The 12,674-nt window shown below is 41.2% G+C and overlaps 1 long non-coding RNA gene across 1 annotated transcript in view; it reads right to left on the reverse strand.

The window, feature by feature from the left end:
* The window catches only part of LOC134136254 (uncharacterized), a 215,108-nt gene that overhangs the window by 67,751 nt on the left and 134,683 nt on the right, over positions 1-12,674 (reverse strand). Inside the window, exon 4 of the long non-coding RNA XR_009957466.1 lies at positions 11,000-11,115. This is a non-coding gene — a long non-coding RNA (uncharacterized LOC134136254). The remainder of the gene's footprint in view (positions 1-10,999; positions 11,116-12,674) is intronic.

Genomic DNA, 12,674 nt, shown 5'->3' on the forward strand with positions numbered 1-12,674 from the left:
GGGAGAAGAATGAGAGCGCAACCTCACAAGAAATATTTGTTGGTTGTTCTCATCCAAAAAGCTGCAGCTCTCAGAGGAGTACCAGCCCCAAAGTAGACTCTGATAATACCATGCTTATTTCAATCATAAAACATATCTTAATGCCTACAAGCATCAAAATCAAAAATCTTAAGAAGAAAACCTTATAAAAATGATCTTGGGCTATCTTTAACTTCACTTAATCCACACCAAGGACAAATTCACCTATTTTTCTTCAATAAAATTCTATTGTTTTCGATGCAGGATCTTAAAAGCTGGCACAAGACCTTCTAAAGCAGGGCACACACATTATCAGATACAGGAAATTTGGACAAATTTGAAGGACTGCATTTTATTTTTCTTTGCGTACATTTGCCTCTTATTTAACCATCAATCCTTGTTTGCTCAGGTAGGGCAAATTTCAGTTTGGAATCAACTCTTACTGAAGTCGAATTCGAATTTAATAGAATTATAAGCCAGAAGGTGTGTGATAAACTCCAGTCTGTTACAATAGCATATCTCAGTTAACTCAGCAGGGACATTTGTTTAAGTGACAAAAGAATTTGGTGTCAATTCCTCTCCCTGGGTAAGCTGCACTTGTTCTTTACAGCCAATGAATAATAAATCAATGCAAATTACATTGCTTTATCACTAACAACCATTTTCTGGTCAGCTATACCACAGACTAACTTCTCCCCCACAGGAGACAAATAACCCCCAATGACTTAATAGGAGTTATTTATAGCCTGCAGGGGAACAATTGGGCTCTAACGTATAATTTGCACTACTATATGTTTGCAGTGAATTTGGCCCTCGCTATCTTTGGCTACAATCAAGGCATAAGCTGCTTTCATCATTAATGCATGATTCCGTGAAGTATTCAAATATCAATTAAAATAATTAGCTATTAGGCAGCTCCCAGTGCCCCACAAGAACTGCCTGACACTTGAGAACTGGGTCACTCATACTCTGTTTCTTAACCACCTGCAGTTTTCATGGTTAACATGAAACTTTTCAGACAGACATCACCATTATCTTAAGCCACAAACAACCAAAGCTAAAGCTGAGCTCCATGGTGGGACAGTAGACACCTTGGGAGGAGAAGAGTTATAACCATCTCTTCCTATTAGCACAGTATAAAGCCATTCTTGTTTTGAAAGGTGCATGAGTTTAACACACTCGGAGCTGTCAGGCAGTTGCACGGATCTGGAGAAACAAGGTTTGATTAAATACTACTGATGGTCAAGTTAGTAGGACCTCCTGTGGTTCACATGAACAAAAGAATGGGATGCTCCTTGAATAGCATGATTTCTGCGAACTCTCAAATGATATACCCTGACAGGCAGCTTAGGATTTACTTTTAAAGCACTAAAGGAAAATATTGCATGCATGCAAATCAAAGCTAAATCTGCATATTCAAAGGATTTACAAGAGCACAGAATAACATATTAAACTGTCATAATGTGATGCAAATCTTCCAGAGTTTGCTTACCAGCAAAGGTTCAGCACTGACATGCAAATTTTAATCTGAAATAAAACTCTCTCCTCATGCAAACATTAAGAGACAGCTCTGATGACATGACTGATCATTAATGACAGTAGTTCTCAAATGAACATAGGGATCAATTGTCCAAATAGGAACATACACCACATAAAGCTTTTGTCCCCATTCAATAAGCAAACCTTGCACAGACCTATGAAGTCCTACGAAGATTTGAGTACTAACAATGACAAAAACCAGCAGTGCCCACGCTAAGGACTCTGTTCCATGACAGCGCGCCCAATATGTCTGGGACAGTTGGAGGAGAGAATAGGGCAAAGAGAAAGAAAGGGTGACACTCCACCAGGCAGCTCTCTACCAGCTATTTCCTACCATGTTACCATCCTCCTGGTACTCCTGCTGTTTTTAGCAGAGTAGCACCCAGGACACTCTGGAAAATCCTCCATCTCTGCAGAGCCAGAACGTTCCTGGCAGGAGCGTTACCCCAACATAGTGCAGCAGGTATGGCAGCAGCTGTGAGACCTTCCCGCCTCCTCTCGCCTGCTGCTCCACAGGAGCAGGCTTCATCTGCTGTGAGGTGGGACGTTATCATTGCACAGATCTCTGTAAATAAAGAAATATGAACTGCTGGTGTCTGGTTAGGCCTGTCTCTCTTTGTGACTAAGAAGTTGCTTTTAGGGCCTGCCTGGCTTGCCCGAAGGCTTCCCAGGGTGGTGTGTAATAAAGATGATTGAAATGCAGCAGACTATGTCAACAGACACTTCCTTTGAGAGAGGTAAACAGGAGGACAATACCTCACTCATCAAAAACAATCAGACATACCTATAGGGTATGCAAAGCCAGCCAAGATCCTTCCGGGTTTTCGCTTGTCTTTCAAAAAGAAAACTTTCTTTTTCCCCTCCATATTTCACATAGAAAGACGAATATGCTGGCAACAGCCAAGATGACATCATATCAGCTGCTCATTTCAGGTCAAATACAGTGCGACAGGAAGCAGAGGGCTTAATGTAAATGTGACTCCCTGAGCTTGGTGCCATTCTCCTCCTCCTTCCCAAACATGCAGTGGTAAAAGACGTCCAACAGAAAAAGCACATTTGGACCCTCGATTTAATGACCAGCCTTCTCAAGAAAAACATTTCTTACAGAAGGAAAAAAGTAGTTACACACCAGACTGCCTCTCTTGATAGCTCCTATATGATAAAGTCCTCCAGTCCCAGAATGGACATGGAATTATCATTCTCCCTTAGTCTACAGGCAGTGGTGAAAACAAAGTAGAAAATAGCAAGCGAGTATTTAGCATCTAGCCATCTAGTTCATAAAGACAAGAATAATACTGTACCCCAGCACAGCACCTTAGTGGCAATCAAGACACCCGAGGCAAATGACCATAGTGAATTAGAAGGTACAAATTGGGACCCATTCAGAAAAATCTTTCATTTTCTAGGGTCCTATTTCTAGTTCTAATTGTAAGAGAAACAGTAGCATTCTCTGATGCCTTTACTGAAAGGTACACTTCTTAACATTACCATCGTTGTTATCAGAGTTCCAGTTCTTCCCATCACATCAGACGGATCAGAAACAACACACTGGGTGACATGGAGCAGCAAGGATGCTAAGAGTCCTGTCAACCACCTTTCCCTCTCCCAACCTACGGTGGAAAGAAGAATGTGATTCGCATCTATTACAAGACAGACCTTGGATCCTCCACTATCTAGTGTTAATCACATTTCCACTCAGGTTGTTTAGTAATTTTCCCTGTACAAAGTGCCATAACTAACATCTTAACAAAACTTAGAGATTAGGGTTGGGCTGCTGTAGCCAAATATGCAACAGACCTTGTTTGTGCTATTTGGCTTTTCCTTGACTCTGACTCTACTCCATGCCTCTGCACCACCATGAGGAAGTTATAACATGACTGAAGTTTACAGCAGCTACAACAAACTGATGCTAAGTATAAAGTTTAATTAGAGCATTTGCCTCTGGTGCAATGCAATAATAATGAAAAAAATGGGTGTTTCTGCTTTCTTCTAAAGCTATCTGTATACAGGCAGGTATAGACAGACCTGAGCTTGCTCTGCCTGTGCTCCGAGCTGGCTCCTGGTTGGAAGCTGTATATAGCTTTGCACTGTAGGCACAGTATGCTATGGACAAGCAAATATGGTCTGCCACTCAGCACACCTAAGCTCCCTGGATGACTGCAAACAGAAATGAGAACAGTGTCCTTGTAGCAAGAAAAAAAAGGTTTTTTTTAAACATCCAACACTTGTTCACACTTGTTCTAAGAAAAACAAGATTGCCGGTAGTACCCTTGTCTTCTCACATGGGTATGGTTTTAGAGTTTTTCTAGCTTGCTGTTCATTATATTTAGGTCATTTGCAAGTATTAAGCTATCATCTGCACAAAGATGATAGCAAGTATAACAGAAGAGTAATAGTCAGAGAGGATAAACCACAGTGGGTAGTGGATTATAATAAAGAACCAGCAAAGCCTGGCTGACCCTTTTATCAGAGTGAGCCAGCTCTTGCTAACACCTCTAAATTAGAGTTTGCTGCCATTTGTTTTACTCTGACTGCCTATTTCAAAAGAGAATCACAGCAAAATAATGAAACACGAACAGGACATAATAAAGGGTGCAAAACTGACAGAAGTGTCTGTTCTTTTCATTAGGAGGTTTACCAAGTGCTTAACAAGGCTTAACTGAGAAAATACAATAAAGTTAAAGGAGCTTTTTGAAGACCTTGGAAAAATTAGGGTTGAGTGTTTTAATATACTTCTGTCCTCTGCCATAAAAAAAAAGAAAAAAAGAAAAAAGAAAGAAAGAAAAAAAAGTCAAATGCTGTTATTGAAGTAGAAAATAAAAGTGGCAGTTTTGGTTCAGACAAAAGGAAGGAGTAACACGGTTCTCCAGAGCAGAGGCAAGCATGGGAGAGCTGACTCGTTTCTAACGCCCTAGAACCACTTGAAGGCACCCACCTTTGGGCACAGTAACAGACCTTTCTCCTTGCTGTTATTTCAATAACTGGGCAGAAGCCAGGTGACTTCCTGCTTTAACCCTTGGGGCAAGTAGCCTTCCTTGCCCTACCAGAGCCTTTATACCGTGCCAGGATGGCTCTTCCTCCCAGCAGGGAGCTGCCCAGTGGGGACTACCAGCTCAAATCCCACATGGGACACGGTGAGCCATCACTGTCTTCTGCAGAGCCATAGGAGCACTTTCCTTAGCAGACTGGTCCCAGGGGCAGCTCCAGTTGCCAGCTCTCTCACATCATCCATATGGCTATTTTAGTGAGTTGCAGAACTCTTAGATTTCTTTGCTTTAATGCCAAGTTTCCAGAGCCTGTCTATTCTGAAGGACACCAAGGAGCTACCTCCGTGCTCTCTTCACTTTCCTGCTTTCGGGTCCAGATTTAGCAAATAGCAGCCCCACAACAAATGGCATCAACTCACCCTTCAGTGCCATCATTTCACTACTTTGCAAGCTGCTAGGCTGCTATTCAAAAACAAAACAGAATATAAATGTAACCCAATTTCAGATGGTTCTGGGAAAGCCTGAATGCTGAAGTTTGTATGTCAGCTTTGCAGCTACTAAGAGCTCAGAAACAAGGGCTGCTCGGAGTACTGACCTAGATTAGCAAGTCACCTGAAAGTTTACAGTAGGAAAATCATATGGGCATATTCCTGTAGCTACATGCGTGTAGTAATTATGGCATAGGTAAGCAATAACACGTGCCCGAGGCATCATACTTGGCAGATATGCATGAGGCTTACGTGCATATCTGAGATTATGGCTTCAGTCTTCAAAGTACCTTATTGCTCAGACAAAATTGGTAGTCTATTTCCTTATAAAAAACACACAAGGATCTACTGCTAAAAAGTGTGCACAGACGCTTATATAACATGAGATTTGAAGTATGGGTACCAGAACTGGGCTGGGGAGGGAAGGGCTCCTACTTAAAACATTTTGCTATTTTGTTTTAAAGTTAGCTTGCTTCAAAGTAGCAGATAAAATTAAGTATTAGTTAAATTCTAAAACTGCTACAGTTGGCCCTGATGCTGAAGGTCTGGTTATTTGGCAGAGACCACTTGAAACTCTTGAAACCTTGAAGAAACAGGGTTCATTTTAATACATCACTCCCTCAGATGCTTTCAGTCCTTCAACTGAATCAAGAAAATCCATTGCAACCATGTGATTGGTGCCTGTGGGCAAAGATTCACTCATGGTAATTCATGACAAAATCAATAATAAATATTTCCAGTTTATATGATTTTTTTTTCAAAATAGGTCTGCATTTTACAAAGATACATTTTTCTGAAGATTGGTTTCTAGCTGAAAGCAACAGCTTCAAAGTAAATGCTTCTGTGAGAGTTGTTATAACATTCGAGTTCTTACGTGATCTTCAAGGCTGCAGTGTGACCTAGGAGGCAGCCATAACGAGACACAGACAGTGAATAAAGCACTGATTTAATTATGATGTTTGATATCTTATGACCTCATCCACTAGTGTTTATACTAATGTAGTGCTTGAGGTGCTTTATCAATTTATGGGAAGGTATGGTCTCCAGCCTGAAGAGCTTACAGTCTCAAAGACAAAAAGCAGATGAAGGGTGCTCTCTTCCTGTAGTGTATCATAGGTTTTGAAGCTTTGCTCTTTTGCATCAAGTCTTCAATATGCATCAAGTGTTGGAGAGTGGGTTGCTGAGTGATTATTCTATAACCTTGCCAGATTAAATATCTGTTGCACTGCTATCTTCAATTACAGAAGACTATTCCCAATAAGGCAAGTTCCCACACAGAATTAACAAGAAGCAGCAGCAAACACTGTGCAGGGCGGAGGGGAAGAAACACTTAGAATATCTCCATTAAATTCCTTCAGTTTTGGAGATACTTCATGCCACAGCTTGAGCTTTTACCCACTTTCTATCTGCTGCTAGAGAATGAGAAGAATGGGATACAGAGATGATACAAACCATTAGTGCCTCTGAGACTTCCACAAATACAACCGTGCTTCATCTGATTTCCTCAGGATATTAACAGTTGAAGCTCAGAGTTTGGCTAAATATCATTTTTGTCTTATTATGCACTTGTGATTAAGAGTCCCTGAAAAATATATGGTAAAGTAACTCTTTATGGTGTTAACACCATAAAAAGTCCACGAGGAAACAAATAGTTCTTGTATTCAGGGCATCATCTGCCAAAAATGCAGTAAATAAGGCCATACAATAAATGGTGAGAAACAAAACATCAACAACCTACCCCACTCATTAAGCATTAACCATGCTGTGCACTGAATGATATGCAGGTCTTGTAGGAAAAAAATGGCATGCAATCCTCTAATTAAAGGCAATCAAAATGAATATTTACAAGGAGGGTGAAAGAGGAGCTTCAATTCGAGAATTTTCTAGCCTCCAAAACTTGATTTTGCAACCTTGAAGTTCAGCATCGTTTAGTAATCTGGTGGCATAACTTAAGACAGTAGCTTACTTTACTTCTGTACAGGAAATCCACAAAACATATGCATATCTAATTGACCCGCTTTTACCCACACTAGGTATGTTCACACGTATAAGACAATTGCTTTTGCTGAAGCCTACCATAACAACCAGATGCAAAGACAGGTTAAAGAAAAGATCCCCCAGCTCTGTTTAGTTTTAAGATAGTTTTGGAATAGAAACACAGCTTCAGTACATGCTGCTTCTTAATGCAAGTTTTTCCCAGCTACACTGGAGTTTAAAACCTCTACTTAAAAAAAAACAAAACACTAAAAATAAATGAACAAAAAACCCAACAAAAGCCGCCCTGCAAACAATGATAAAAGATCAAAGTATAGAGTATAAATTAAATATATTATTAATGGAGAAAATGTATTCTCTCTCTCTCTCTCTCTATATATATATATATGTATACACACACACACAGAACTGTATGTGTTTGCGCACATGTGTGGGCACACGTGTGCGCACACTTTTGGAAACCTTTACAATGGCTACCAACCAAAGCTAACCATTGAGAAAGCATTTGCCTAGCAGAGCTGAAAAATAGCTGAGACACACCAACAGTAACATGTTTTCATTTTCTTTTCAAACTCTGGTACAAATTCAGCTAATATCACTTTGAATGATCTCATGCTGGGATAGGAGCCAAAAGTTTCACTTGAAATCTTTTTGGTTATCAGATCTGGAAAGCTTTTCAATCACTTAAGTTTGAGAAGCGTTGAAAAAAAATAAAAAAAAAATAGACAAGAGATAAAAGGCCAGGGGCTTGAAACATTTATCACTTCATCATACTCTTCCATTTGATGCTAGGTCAGCATCTTTACAGATACAGGGGAATGCCTGCAGTACCTAAAATTTAAGAGGTTAGGAAAAAAAACAATTAACACATGTACAGGGTTAGAAACAGACGCCGAACAAGAAGGCCGCACAATCCATATGGAGTACAAGCTCCTAAACTAGCAAGTCCAGGAGCGGAAACACTCCTAGCCATGCGAGGGGATTTCCAGCCTTGGCTGCCAGCTGTGGAAGGTCCCAAAGGCTGGAGCTCGTGAGCACGTAGGCTTTGCGCGGGCCCCGCGAGCATCAAATCGGCCATACGTGTGCAGTCGCGTGACAGTAACTGCGCAGCACGTGCAGAAAAAGCCCGACTTTTCCCCAAAGCAGCAGGACCTAAAAGCTGATCTAGCTCTAACCCCAGCCCTGCCCAGCATCCCAGGCTTGACTGTAGCACAGCCCAGCCAACAGCGTCTACCTCTTAGTGCTCCCAGGGACCATGCAAGGACAGATCAGTGTTTTCTGGCATGTACTAGCGTCGTCAACTCCAGTCTCCTTCTGGTAAAACCAATATACCCCACTCTTCATAAACACAGTTAAAGCCAGGAAAAAACAGGCACAAGGTAAAAGCTGTCACTGAATACAACCTGCCACCAAACACATCCACAAGCACAAAGTGCTCTGCACCTTGCCAAGCCGATCATCGTTTTGAAAGACTCGGCCAATTTATGAGATACTAGGGCAGCCTTGGACCTGCTCTGGTTTCAGACAGGAGCCACAGGAACAATCAAGCAACAGCCCGCCTACCCATTACAGGACCAAGGCTGCTCACGCAAAGCCTGAATCTGTAAAGCATTTACAGCCATTTAAACCTTTCCCTCAGCAATGAGCACACAGGCTACCATATGACTTGACTTGCTTATGACAAACTTTAAAAATAAATTTTAAAAACATTATTGCAAGTCTTACCCTAAACCAGCCAGCATATGAAACACAGGAAAAACAGCATATTTTTAGAAAGCATCACAAGAAACTCAGGTGTGGGTTTGTAGGCTCACAGTTACTCAGTTGTATGACTACTGGCATTCCCCCTTAATCAAAACATAGAAAATACAGAAAGTACTATCAAAATGTTTCTACTGCTTTCCCACACACACATTAAATAATTCTCATTGTGCATGCAAATAAATCCAGCGTGCTTTTTCATTTCCTTACCGAGGAAACTTGATTTTTCCCCTCTCTAACAGTAGTTGTCTTTCATAGTATAATGGTGGACAAAAATGAGAAACCTAGTAACTGAATCTTACTGCTTTCTGTCTTTCCTGACGCAGATCCCTTCTTTCTCATTACCTTCCAAAATTCCACTTCAAAAAGCCTGGTCTTTTATTATTGCCTGCACATTTCTCACTCCTTTGTTCTTTTCTTCCAATTCAGAGAAGTCTTACTATGGCTCCTCAATCTTATTGTCACCTTTTCTCTCCCACCCACTGCAGGGGAGATCTTTTCATACTTACGTACAAATACAACCCACCAAGAAACATCTATGGTGGAAAAATGTTTGGCATACGCAGTTAAACAGAACTATTCCCATCCGCTTCATGGCATCTTTTCACCCTTTCTTCTATTTCCATGCTTCCTTCCATCCTCCACTGAACCCTAGATGCTCTGAGACACCGCTGACCCTCACTTTGTGTAGGTGCCAGTCCCTCTCCACCCTCCAAGCACCAAGACACTTTCCTACCTCACTGCAGCCCACTCCATCTCTCTGTACGCTACCGCTTTCTCTCCAACATACTTCAACCTTTTTCACACTATTGCTTCAGGCAAATGCCTCAGACTTCCTCCCAACCACCTTCCACAAAGCGATGTCATTGTCATAACCATTTTCTTCTTCCTACATGTTTCCTTTGGGCTTAAGGATCATGGCAACATCTCAGCTCTGTCCCCCTGAACTAGACAAAAGTCATGACCAAATCTGTCTTTATTTTGGTATTGCCTGCCCTCATGGGTGTAGTGGGAAGACTCACTTAGGAGGTCACCCTAAGCCTACACTGGATGGCTTCAGGCCTGCAGAACAACTTATAGAGACGAAATGAATCTAAGCTGTAAGAAGCTTTAAATTAATTCAAAGATACTGCTGCTACACTGTTTACTCTTAGAGCTCATTTTTACTAGTTCTTAACTATTTATTGTTGTGTCACAGCTTGATGCAACAGCTGTCCAGTCAGTGATATCTGTAATAAAAGCTCATCTTGTTATGCATTGCTGAGCATCAGTAGCTACTCAGGATCACATAACATGCTCCTCATCTGCCTTTATAGATGGAGAAGTTAGAATCCTCTGTGAAAAGCTGAGCATCCTTCACCTTACACTTTTACAACAGAAATAAGGTCTACTTGCTTTGAATATGTTTTACTGAAAAATACTGATTTATTCACTGATCAGAACCAGGAAAAGGTTACTCAGAAAGATGGAAGAGGTAAGAGTCAATATTAATTCCACAAAATCACATGCCCTTTTCTAATAATAGCCCCACATATCTACAGTCAGAGCCAAGTAAAAAACCTGACACGAACTTCCATCTTTACCTTTTTGGGGTCTTGTTTCCAGTTCTCTCTTCGCCTCTGAGGGAAGGGAAGGAACAAGGGAGCAAGGGAAAGGGAAATTCAAGTGCAGCTTCCAATTGCTGGAAATAATTATTATATTACCTCCCTTCCAATATGCTTTACAAGTCGCCCAGATGCAGTATGGATGGATCTGGGGCCTATGACGATATTTTTGTTTCACTAACAAATACAGCAGAAACCTGATAAAACTCCACATCAAACTCTTCTCCAGCTGGGGTTTTTCAGTTCAGAATTGCTTCGAGAAAGGCTAAATTCATTTCGCCAGTTCAGACTTTTTTGACTTTGGGCAAAAAGCAACTAAAATATAAAAAGTTCTATACTGAAGAGAGTTTTGGAAGGCTGGGAGGGGGAAAAAAAACAGCATGTGATTTATAGAAACCTCATGTCACTCTTTATGGAAACCCTCCTGTTACTAAACAGGAACAGAAAACTTTGAAGTCTGGTGTTTGTAATTAAAGGGTGTGTCTGCAGTATCTGAATTTTCTTCTATTCTTACTTGCAGCCATCTGAACTGTATCTTCCTGTTTTGACTAAAAACTTTCTGAAGTAAGGCCTAAGTTAATTACAAATTATCCCACAGTTCACTCACCTATCCTTCCTGGAGCAGGAAGGAACCAGGTTCAGAATTCTCCATGTAAGTCCTTCAATCACATTCACATTCGTATTTCAAAAATGGAAATCCTTCCTCTGCTATGTGAATCCAGCCTGAAAGAGAAAGAACAGGACAGAAGTATTCAGTAACTTTATGCAATGTACTGATAAGAAACTATAATAATGCACGCTTTAAAACAATTAGACACTTTATACTGTATTATGTCTAGTAGACAAATCCTACACACTGCTCTAAATCAAGGTTAAATATCTATAATAAAAAGACAAACAATACAATGTTTTTATAAAACTGTATAATCCTTTATTTCAGGATTTTTCACGTTCAGTTACAATAAATCCCAGTTAGGCATTGCAATCTCCAAATCCAAAGTTTCTGTCAGGATGCTTTCCTTACAAAAAGCTTTCTTTGAAAAGTGAAAACATAACCTGTAATGTTCTCTTAAAACAGATTCATAAGAAATAAAATTTATTAATCTTTCACTCTATAAAAGGAAGTCAAATTGTCAGTGGAACACAAACCTACCCTCAGCATTATACTTTCCCATTCTCTGCAGCTTCTATGGTTAAAGCTTTCAGTGGCTTGCATTTATTTGTTTTAAGGAACCAGCCCTAAAACTAGGGTAAATGTGCTATGTAGAGGTAGTGGAGGATCTCACCCTGTAATGTTTGCAGAACACCCCAGACAATCTCAGCAGCACAGCCCTAACATTGCCCTCCCCCCTTGCACAAAGGGCACGCAACAACACCTGCCCATTGAGACACAGTCTAGAGTGGCAGATACACTGGGTTGGCAATTGCAGTTTTAACAAGCAGAATACAAGAGTAAGACTTCAGCCTTAGTAGGAAAATACTAATAGAAGATCCAACTTAATAAATAAAATTAAGTACAGAAAATTCAGTACCTGTGCATTTCCCACGCAAATTTTATCTCATAAGGATATGTTTTCATATCATTTATATGTCTTATTCCTATTTTTAAAGTAAATTTTTATATAGAATCATAGAATCAGTAAGGTTGGAAGGGACCTCTGGAGATCATCTGGTCCAACCTTCCTGCTCAAGCAGGGTCATCTAGAGCAGGTTAGACAGGGTTGCGTCCAGACAGGCTTGAAGATCTCCAGAGAAGGAGACTCCACAACCTCTCTGGGCAACCTGGTCCAGGGCTCCGTCACTCTCACAGGGAAGAAATTCCCCCTCACGGTCAGGCAGAACTTCCTGTGCTTCAATTTCTGCCCATTGCCTCTTGTCCTGTCACACGGGACAACTGAAAAGAGTTTTTCCCTGTCCCCTTGACACCTTCCCTTCAGGTACTTATACACACAGATCAGATCCCCCTCAGTCTTCTCTTCTCCAGGCTAAACAGGCTCAGCTCTCGCAGCCGTTCCTCATAGGGCAGGTGCTCCAGCCCTCTGATCATCCTCGTAGCCCTACACTGGACTCTCTCCAGTAGCTCCATGTCTCTCCTGCACTGGGGAGCCCAGAACTGGAGACAGTACTCGAGGTGAGGCCTCCCCAGGGCTGAGAAGAGGGGCAGGATCACCTCCCTCAACCTGCTCCCAACACTCTTCCTAATGCACCCCAGGATACCATTGGCCTTCCTGGCCACAAGGGCACATTGCTGGCTCATGGTCAACCTGTCATCCACCAGCACT

Source organism: Rhea pennata, chromosome 2, assembly GCF_028389875.1.
Source record: "Rhea pennata isolate bPtePen1 chromosome 2, bPtePen1.pri, whole genome shotgun sequence".
NCBI lineage: Eukaryota > Metazoa > Chordata > Aves > Rheiformes > Rheidae > Rhea > Rhea pennata.